General features: G+C 40.4%; 1 pseudogene; it reads right to left on the reverse strand.

Moving 5' to 3' along the window:
- Nucleotides 1-5,276: 5,276 nt before the first annotated feature.
- On the reverse strand, nucleotides 5,277-10,956 carry LOC148734613 (uncharacterized; annotated as a pseudogene).
- Nucleotides 10,957-11,162: the final 206 nt, after the last annotated feature.

Genomic DNA, 11,162 nt, shown 5'->3' on the forward strand with positions numbered 1-11,162 from the left:
ATCTACTAGGACCCCTACCCACAGGAGAGAGTATTTTGGTGGTGGTCGATTACTATAGTCGATTCCTAGAGGTTGCTGTAATGAAGTCTACGACAGGTTCCAAGGTCATCGTAGCACTTGCACCCATGTTTGCAAGACTGATCATCTTAAAAAATCTTTTGTTGTTAGCCATAGCCTAAGGATGTAAATATATATGTTTAAGTATGTATATTTTCTTAACACAAGATTACCCTAAGTGAAACGTTTTTATTAAATTTGTATATTTTTATTATTAAGATTTTCAAACTATTTTAACTATGGATTTTGTTTCTTGTATATTATACACGTAATTCAGTCTTCGGACTGCGAGGTGTTTCTTTTTAATAAACGATTTATCTATCTATCTAAGATTCGGTTTTCCATTCTCGCTAAGGACAGATAATGGCCCCCGATTCGTGTCTGAAGAGTTTGAAACCTTTTTACGTACGAATGGTATCGAACACCGGAAAACGACTCCATTGTGTCCACAAGCCAATGGAGAAGTGGAACGCCAGAATCGCTCGCTACTGAAATGCATACAGATCGCACATTTGGAAGGAAGGAACTGGGGAACTGAGTTGCTAGTATGGTTGACCGCGTACAGATCCACTCCGCAACCGACGACAGGGACTACACCCTGTTATATGATGTTTGGTCGCGAAAGGAGATCCAAGCTGCCAGAGCTAAAGAGAGAAACAGTTGGTGTGCCAGGCGAGGAAGTGCGAAAGCGAGATTGGTCAAGTAAATTAAAGGGAAAAGCTTACGCTGACCTTAAGAGGGGTACCACGCCCAAAAGCATAAGTGTTGGCGACACGGTTCTTGTGAAAGCAGAGAAAACCAACAAGCTGTCTACCAACTTTAACCCTGATCCCTTTAAGGTTGTTCATAAGACGGGGTCAGAGGTAACGCTTAGGAACGAGACTGGCATTGAACTGAAAAGAAACACTGTGTTTGTAAAGAAGTATAACGAGCACGGAGATTTATCCAGTGGCAACGAAGACCATGTGGTACAGGCAGGTTCTGCAGTGCGGATGGATGACCCAGGGGCAAGCAAAATTTCAGAGACGACAGTCGTACCGATGCCAAAAGAGATTCCTGGAACGTCTGAAGATTCTCAAGGAAAACGTAGGCATTTCCCAGACAATGAAAACACCGGAGTGGGAAGGTCTGTTCGGAGGTCGACCCGGACTGTAAGACCGCCCGATCGTTATAAAGCCATATAAACTGAATATGAACAGAATATGATATAAACTGAATATCTTCAACTTCTTGTCCTTTTATCGAGCGACTGGTTTAATTTAAAGGCTTCGATTTGTATGTTGAACATTTAGGAAAGGAGGGAATGTAGTGTATAGGATGCCAACGAGCATGTAATATGTGCGATGTAATGTGATGCGTGATGTGTGATGTAATAAAGAGTCAAGTACGATATACTTTCTCATACATTTCGAAGGAGGCGGCGTGGCCGAGTGGTTAGGGTGCTGGACTTGTAATCCAGTGTCCCGGGTTCAAGTCCTCCACCCTGCCACTCACTGGATTTGTTCTCGGATGCCCCCAGTTCAACTCTTCGGCTGCGCTCTGTAAATAGCCCACTGGTCTGCCTCCTGCCAGTGGGGATTTTTGAGCTCTTAGTTAGTCTACATTGTGGCTGAAAAGCCCCTAAGGGGGAGCCTCAATTAACGTATATCATTTATTATTATTTATTTAATTCACAAGATACGAATTCGAGAAAATGTGTTTCATTCGTTATAAATACTGCAATTTCACTTTGGTAATGCAATCCGTTAAGATTTTTTAAATGAAAATACTTTTCGATACACATTCAGTAGATAAATATAAAGGTTTTGCATTATCTTTGTATTCATCCGTGGAGAGGTGATAAAAAAAATGGCATCAAAAAAATTAAATAATCGCCTTATCTAAATCAGTTAGGACGGGTGCATAAGTGATGAAATCATGTTACCACTAATTGTCATATTACCAACGGTCGCTGTTTCATACAAGGGCGGTAACGGAACAAGAAAGCGGATTACTACAGCGGCCCCTACTATCGGCAATTAAAAACCCTTTATCCGAAAATGCTTACCGGGATAAAGCAGTTAGAACATAAAAAACTTCATCGTTGTTTGTATTTTGACTCGTCCAGCAGGCTCGTCAAAATACGGCACAATTCGTAAATTACTCGGCGGTACTACACAGCAAAAACGTTTAGTAAGATATGTATTTACTACCATAACAAGGTGAACATTAAAGTTCCGAGACGAAAAATCGATATTTGAGAGAGATTCTGGAGTGTTATCTTGGTCAGGAGAGCAAGAATCCGTGTCGGAAACTTGCCATGATCTTTAGTAAATAGTGTGATAGTTGATAGTAAATAGTGTGATAGTAAATAGTAAATAGTGTGATAGTAAATAGTAAATAGTGTGATAGTAAATAGTAAATAGTGTGATAGTAAATAGTAAATAGTGTGATAGTAAATAGTAAATAGTGCGATAGTAAATAGTAAATAGTGCGATAGTAAATAGTAAATAGTGTGATAGTAGATAGTAAATAGTGTGATAGTAAATAGTAAATACTGTGATAGTAAATAGTAAATAGTGTGATAGTTGGGGTGTAGCGAGTACTGACAGAAGCTTTGTAAAAGCTGAAGTTTACTAAAAACAATTCGACAATTACGGAAATTCCTGTATGTACACGAGTGGTCTCTTTTCCCTGGTTTTTCGTAAAGCTTGAATTATGTTAATTTATTGTCTTTGTGCTTGGTTCCCCGCAGGGTAAGGATGGGTTAGGTTTATGCGAATAAAAGGCGCTTTACTCATGCGTTAGCGTAGGTGGTCTAATAAATACAAATGTCAGATGTAGTTTGTGAATTAAGATGTGTGTCAATTACTCTCAAGTATAGAGGGAAAGCGACTAATGTTTTGTCATTCTGGTTCGACTTTACCTTTGGCTGACGCGACGAGGAATAATTTGAATATATCAACAAAGTTGAAATGGTAAATTGACCACCGTTACGGTTATAAAAGCTGACGTTTCGAGCGTTAGCCCTTCGTCGGAGCCCTTCTTCCGGCCAATTTAAATCGAGAATGAGATCGAGTGAAATATCAGTGCCAGAGATTCAGTGGGAGAGTGCATATGAAACTATAAAGGCGTGTGAAATCATGGTCTGGAATAAATTATCTAAATCCGTAAGAAGACACAGGCAAGAAGCAGTGTCACGCAACTTTCTTTCTGTATCACTGACTTTACAGGCACTCCATTTGTAAACAGTGATTGGTATGAAAAATTTTTACTCAGAAACAGTGCAGCTTAAGAGGAAAGGCAGACCAGGAAGAAATGGGCAAGTAATCCACCATGGCCATCTGCACAGGCGGCCCAAGCTCTCTTTAAGAACCACACAAGGAGCACAATTTGCATATCCATTTATAAGGATTTGCATGGGATTTTCTACAAGATATCTATGGAGATAATTAAAGTGAAAATATTAAATAAAAATGGCTTACCTTATTCCATACGTGTGTTATTTGCTCCTGGGTCGCTATTCTACCTATTTAACTTGATTTAAGCGGTTTTGTTTTTAATGCTGGTTTTCTCTTCTTAAAGAAAAGACTCTTTAAGAAGAGAAAACCAGGATTTAAAAAAACCGCTTAAATCAAGTTAAATCGGGAAAATAACGACACCAGGAGCAAACAACACACGTATGGAATAAGGTTAGCCATTTTTATTTAATATTTTCACTTTTAACTATCTCCATGGATATCTTGTAGAAAATCCCATACAAATCCTTACAAAACGATATGCAAATTGGGTTCCTTGTTTTCTTAAAGAGAGCTTGGGCCGCCTGTGCTTCCCACTGTGCCATCGTCTCTTCAGGACTATCCACAACATCAAAAAATACAATTAACGTAAGAATCAAAGAGAACTCGGAGAAGTATATCTGAACCTCAAGGGCAAGGGTACGATAAATCCCCTTTAAGTAAATCGTATCGTTTTGATGACACCTAAGGGAAATACTTAATGGTGCAGATTTCAGACCGGTTGACGAGTGGTACGAATGAAGTGCAAAGAAGGAATTCACTCCCCCTTGGCGTAAATTACTAAATCAGAATCAGGGATGATTTCTGACCATGGGGGATGATTCTGGAAGGTTTACGGATCTTAGTTTACGGGTATGATTCTAGCACTTCTTAATTTAAGATTTATGAGTTGTAGGTAAAAGATTGTTTAGAGAAACTAAAACAAAAAATATCCATCTTCAAAGTAAAGCCGCCATGTTGAAAAAGCAGACACTGATATCAAAGCGAAGATGTCTGTTGCGTTCCCCGCATCCGTTCATTTCCTATTTGAAGTCACGCCATACCTCGCGAGTGTTCTTCAGAAAAAATAATTCGCATCCGTGTTTTACTTAGAAAACGCCCATATGCCAAGTATCAATGAAACGTTTTTATACAACGAGTTCAGTGAAAAACCATTTTAACCCTTTGGGTCATTCGTTTGCTTTAGGGATTTCGCCGAAGTACGGCAACGAAGTACGGCAACGAAGTACGGCAACGAAGTACGGTGTTTATCCACAATTCTCAATGATTGGTGATGTGATACATCTCTGACTATGAGGAGGTTTATTTTTCAGTTGGTCGTATCCCGCTCTCCGCAAAAGAAAACTAGGGAAAAACTGGTGGGCAAAAAACCGAGGGGTGGGAGGCAGGGGGTGGAGAGATTGGGGTTACAGTACTCGCCTTTTACTCGTCTCCACCGAATTGAAAAACTATAACTGGTTATTTGCTGTTGACCGATAAAGTCTTTATCTTCATTTGAAACCTTCCTATAACCTCAAAGAAAATGTCTCTAAGCCGACAATTGACACTTAAATCCACAAAACTAAATTCTACACGCAGATGGTAGCTTTTTATTCGACGACTGAAAAAACACCTCGAAACAACAACCTCGTGGCCGAAACATTCTTCGTATAAGGAAAACTATTCAGTCCTTATCTTACACCTCGTTTCGGACACATTACATTTCACAACTGTTCTATTTTGCAAGGAAGGCTTCACCGCCGCTAACGTTCCTCCTCTGAAAAAGTCTGTTAAACAAACCTTGATCCCTCTATTCCTCTTTCGAAAAAAATTACCAAAAACAAAAAAACACAAAATACAGTGAAACTGTTTGGAGAGCCAAAAATTGTTTGTTTAACGACTTTCATGGCAACTTAACAAAACAGTTAAATTTATCATATTTTCCTAGCGTCAGTTATAAAAATACAACAGTCATTGAGTCATCTCTGCACTGTATGCAGTCAAAGACACAATAGCTACTTTGGCTAAAAATCTACTGCATGCAGAACAACATGATACTCTCCTGCTAATCCCTCACTTCTATGCGTGATGTGTCATAAATAATGGAAGACTGTCGTTTCAGGCAAAAGGAAAAGGCTATGCTTCCGTCGTCAATTTCTGGCCCTTTGTACACATCAAGTAAAATATTTACAACGATTACAAATTTTCCTTGAAAATAAAAATAAAAATCAGCAATATTTGAGCTGTTTCCCAATGAAATAAAACTATGCTTCAATCAATAATCTACTTCTTGCTCATTTGCGAAGGAATATATCTCTATACCTGCTAAGAGTGTTCTTCTTATTGTATTCAAATCAGTCTCATGCATTACTGAAAGAGTAAGCCGTCTGATTGTCCAAATTCAAGTTCAAAGAAGTATTAACTGAAAGGACCTGAGAGAGAGCAGCAGCACCAGAATCACCAATGTCATTGAAACTCAAGTTCAAATCAGTCAATGAAGTATTAAATGGAAGGACCTGGGAGAGAGATGTGGCACCAGAATCATCAATCCCATTCCAGTCCAAATTCAAACCAGTCAATGTAGTATTGATCGCAAGGGCCTGAGAAATAGAAGTGGCACCGGAAGCACCAACCTCATTACAACTCAATTCCAAATTAATCAAAGTAGCATTGACAGAGAGCGCCTGAGAGAGTGATTCAACACCGAAAGGACCAATCTTATTACCCCACAAGTTCAACTTAATCAATGAAGTATTGATTGGAAGGGTCTGAGAGAGAGAAGCTGCACCAGAATCACCAATCTTATTACAACTCAAGACCAAATTAGTCAATGTCGTATTGACTGAAAGTGCCCGAGAGAGAGAAGTAACACCAGAATTGCCAATTCCATTCCAATTTAAGTTCAAATAAGTCAATGTAGTATTGATCGAAAGGGCCTGAGAGAGAGAAGCAGCAACAGACGCGCCAATCCTATTACCACTCAAGTTCAAATGAGTCAACGTAGAACTGACTGAAAGGGCCTGAGAGAGAGTGAAGCAGCACCAGAAACGCCAATCCTGTTACCACTCAAGTTCACATGAGTCAACGTAGAACTGACTGAAAGGGCCTGAGAGAGTGAAGCAGCACCAGAAGGACCAATCTCATTACCCCACAAGTTCAAATTAATCAATGAAGTATTGATTGAAAGGGCCTGAGAGAGAGAAGCTGCACCAGCAGAACCGATCCCATTACCACTCAAGTTCAAATTAGTCAGTGTTCTATTAAATGAAAGGGCCTGAGAGAGAGAGAGAGAGGAAGCACCAGAATCACCAATCCTATTCCAATTTAAGTTCAAAGTAGTCAATGTAGTGTTAACTGAGAGAGCCTGAGAGAGAGAGTGAGGCACCACCAGAAGCACCAATCCTATTGTAACGCAAGTGCAAGCGAGTTAATGAACTATTGACTAAAAGAGCCTGAGAGAGAGAGGCAGCTCCAGAATCACCAGTCTCGTTACAACTTAGGTTCAAATTAGACAAAGTGGTATTGACTGACAAGGCCTCAGAGAAAGAGACAGCACCAGAAGCCCCAATCTCATTGCCCAACAAGTTAAAATGTGTCAGTGAGGTATTGACTGAAAGGGCTTGAGAGAGCAACGCAGCACCAGAAGCACCAATCCCATTACCACTCAAGTTCAAATGGGTCAATGTAGTATTGACTGAAAGAGCCCGAGAGAGAGAAGAAGCACCATAAGCTCCAATATCATTACCCCACAAGTTCAAATTAATCAATGAGGTATTGACTGCAAGGGCCTGAGAAAGAGAAGTAGCACCAGAAGCGCCAATCTGATTACTTGCCATGTCCAAATTAGTCAATGTGGTATTGACTGAAAGAGCTTTAAAGAGTGAAGCAGCATCGGTCTCGCCAATACCAGCACGACTCAGTTTCAAGTCCAGATTAGTCAAAAAGGTATTGGATGAAAGACTCTCAAAAAAATATATATTTTAATCGCGGAATCATTCCTGAGGTACAGGCTTTGAGGTGGAGATGAGACCCAAACTCATGAAGCAGCTGGGACTGAAGGCTTTTCTTACATTTGCCTATTCCTCTATTAAACGAAATGCTAGTTCTATAGTACTTTTAACTTCTTTCACTTTTTCACCTAACATATTCACACGAGCAGTAATACGTCTTAAAAGACGCTTGGCACTTTCCTCGCTTTCCAAAACAACAATTCCACTCATGAACAAAATTACTTGATTCAGTTCATCCAAAAGTCTTTCATCAGTTATTGCGATTTCTCCTTCATCGTCTTCGCTGAGAATCGTTAAAGCAAGATGAAATCCGGCAAAGAATTCTTGAAAGCTTTTGTGAAGAAAGCCATAACGAAAATAAGGCTTTCTCTTACTGCCTCCAGACTGAACTGACAGAAATCCAAACTTGTTTACGGGCCTCAGTCTGTTACCAGTTACTTTGCTTTCTTCGACATAGAGCTCACCCTTGAGAAGAGATCGTAACGCTATACGCCCCAAGCATCTGAGTTCCTCTGCGTAAACTTCAATCAAGTCTTCGCTATCGCTGGAAAAACCTTTCTTCTCTTCATATCTTCTCAAAACACACCGTACGTTTTCAATGTAGAATTCAGTTCTGCTCTCTGGAAAGGTTTCTTTAAAGTCCTCACAAATAATGCACACTAATGCAGTGTTAAGAGGATTTGACATCAGTTGGCGTGAGGCTGATCTTGTCAAAATCTCTTCAAGAAGTCTATTTGCTAAGTGTTCCATGTTTTTGAAGTACTTGTAAATAAACTGTTCCGCGTCTTTCCATGTGAGTCCTACAATCTCCCACAAGTTATCACAGTAGCGTCTCAGTTTTATCCCAGATTCATGACGAGATGTGAAAACAAAAAGGCATTTAGCGAGTTCTTTTCCTTGGGCGAGATCGATGAACATGCCTATTTTACCTTGGTCGGCTTCGTCTAAACCGTCCAGAACGAACAAAACCCCGGACTGATTCTCACGGATGAACTTGAAAAAGCTTTCTTTACATTCTTTGTCGATGTCGTTACGTAGAAGTTGCTGATCAACAGCTTCCCAAAGGTTAGATTTGATATCATGGCACCTGAGCAGCAAAGGAACAGAAATAACTGGGAAGGTCTCGTCCCATCCTCGGAGATCCAGGGGCTGAGTCGATTTCAAGTTAGGGCATGAAGAGCCCCTGAAGACATTGTCTTACAAGACTAGTTCCAAATGGTCGCAGTCGTTCTGCCATCTGATTGGTGCCAGAAAATCTTTGTGTTTTCCTACCCAATCAGAGTGAAGTGTGCTCTAGAGTCCTTTCGTGTGTTTTAACACGGACATATACTAGTGTGCGACGGAGATTTGCTTGAGGTAAAAAGTTTCAGTCTCAGCACACAATGTAAGAGAAATCGATCAGATTGTCCGCGAAAATCTTACCGGAAATTATACTGAATACTTTCGCAGGTATCACTAGAGAACGTGTTTTAAAGTTTGCGAGGTTTGTATACAACACGATGGTTGCAGTCATTGATATGTCGCTTTAAACGTTAAACGAGATTTAAGCTTAAATCTTTCTAGATTTTTTGCATAATTTGCTGTGACTGAAACTTCGCCAATCCTGTGAAGTTGTTTCGTCGCATGGGCCACGCAGGTATGTCAAGCAAACTTTAAAACACGTTCTCTAGTGATACCTGCGAAAGTATTCAGTATAATTTCCGGTAAGATTTTCGCGGACAATCTGATCGATTTCTCTTACATTGCGTGCTGAGACTGAAACTTTTCACCTCAAGCAAATCTCCGTCGCACGTTCCAAACAAACATAGCGAGTAACTGAGCTACTAGTATATGTCACGGAAAGCTACGCATGCGCAATGTGAGCACGCTAGTAAACTCGTACTCGTACTCGTTTCTCGTACTCTAATCTAAAGCTCTCTAATCAGATCTTACGATGAAAATCACGCATGAGTTCGTTCGCCGCTTCTTCAGTCGAGGGTGAAGTGGTAAACAACGAAAATAGAATGGCAGCTTCGTCAACTGCATGATGTTCTTTTCGACATCGTCAAAGAGAGGCAGTGGTACTGTCGCCACTTTTCTGTAAAAAATACTCCGCATGACCAGCTATCGTTAATTGTTACATACTCCTTTGACAGATTTGCGTTCGTCTTGTTTGCTATTAAACTAATTTTGTAGGAGTTTTACAGAAACTTATTGCTCTCAACTTTGTCGTGGGAATCGCCGTTGACTTTTTAACGTTCGCTTAGAAACATGCGGTTACAAGGAATAAATAATTTACTTTCCATAAAATCGAAGGGAAAGAAAGTCCAATTTTCAGCCTCAAATGTTCCCATCCCGCTTTCAGAACTCAAGTACTTTCATCTATTTGATAATGATACTTTACTGTTCACACGTACCACAACATTAGAAGAAGCTCAGTCAAATTACAAAAGCTCTTTCAAGGGGTTGAATATCAAGTTGTAAGGGTAGGACATTCCATTCTGCTGGAGGATTTCGTCTCGCTGGCGAGATAGCGAAATGATTGGGTTTTAGGTCTCCATTACAGCGACGGTCGATTATCCACATTGACAAATGGAAAATAATGACACTCAGTATCAAAAGCGAATGTAAGCTTTGTCTGTTTTGCAGTACAAACTTCCTCCCTTGCAAATCATGTTCTTAACGATTTGGTTGTAAAGGTCTAACTGTGTAGATTGGAAAGGGATGCCACGAAGGGCCTGTTTTGATAATAGGGATTTTATGCAAACCCCGACGGCTACGGCTACGAGAACGTGGAAAAACAATAGATCTAACTAGCAGAACAATAGCCCAGCACGTGCGTTTTGAAACTTTGTACATTTCTTAGCCGTCCTTTGCAAAACAGCAACGTGAAATCACCAAAATTTGCGTCGTCTGCGAACCGAAACCGCGGCGGCAAATTATTTTAATTTGCATTTGGAACTCAACGCTACTTTTATGCGTTATGTTGTGTTTGAGGTCTGGCGCTCTGTGAGACGGTAAACACATGCAGCCATTTTCGAAATTCTAACTAAAAGTAGAAACTCATTTTTTAATCGACGTCTTCCGTGGCGTTGCCGTCCTGAGTGCTTAAAGTCCCTAATAAGTCGGTTAGCATAGGAATACTGAAGCTGTGTCTGCTTTGCGGCACAAACTTTTACCCCTGCAAATCATGTATTTAACGATTTGGCTTTAAAAGGTCCAACTGTGTACATTGGAATGCGATGCCATGAAGGGCTCGTTTTGATAATTAGTCGGTTGTCTTAAGAAGGCTGAAGCTTACTTTTGTTCATACCAACTCTGATATTAATAGCCCTCGTCAACCGTATAACTCTCATAGCGAATTTTAAATAGACACCATCGTAAGCAACGTGTTAGATTGAGCTGTGGTATGGTGTAATCATTTGCCTTAATTATCTCAAGAGTGGTTGCCGACTAAGCGAGCTTAGCCTACTCAAACTGTAAGACTTGCTGGCGCAGCAGAATACGATAGAAAGCGGTGGATATTCGGCATAGGCCTTACATTCAAATTCTGAAAAGTACTAACACTTATTCTTGCAATGCCACACAGGCGTACCCAGTTGGTAATTGAGGTTGAAAACAGAGAAAACCAACCTGCGTCGATGGTGATTCATTTCTACGTACTGAGAGACAGTTGAAACGGAAAGAGGAAACTAAAGAAGGAGGCGCTCTTACTCTTGTGACGTTATTTACCTAGGCGAGGGTCCCTGGCACTAGGGACGTCACGCCACAATATTCTCCAGTTCTTGCACCTCCTGGCGTCTGATTTTTAGTCCGCAGATTCCAGCTTCTTCTGCGATGCGATTGCTTCTTGAAATCA

Source organism: Stylophora pistillata, chromosome 3, assembly GCF_964205215.1.
Source record: "Stylophora pistillata chromosome 3, jaStyPist1.2, whole genome shotgun sequence".
Classification (NCBI taxonomy): domain Eukaryota; kingdom Metazoa; phylum Cnidaria; class Anthozoa; order Scleractinia; family Pocilloporidae; genus Stylophora; species Stylophora pistillata.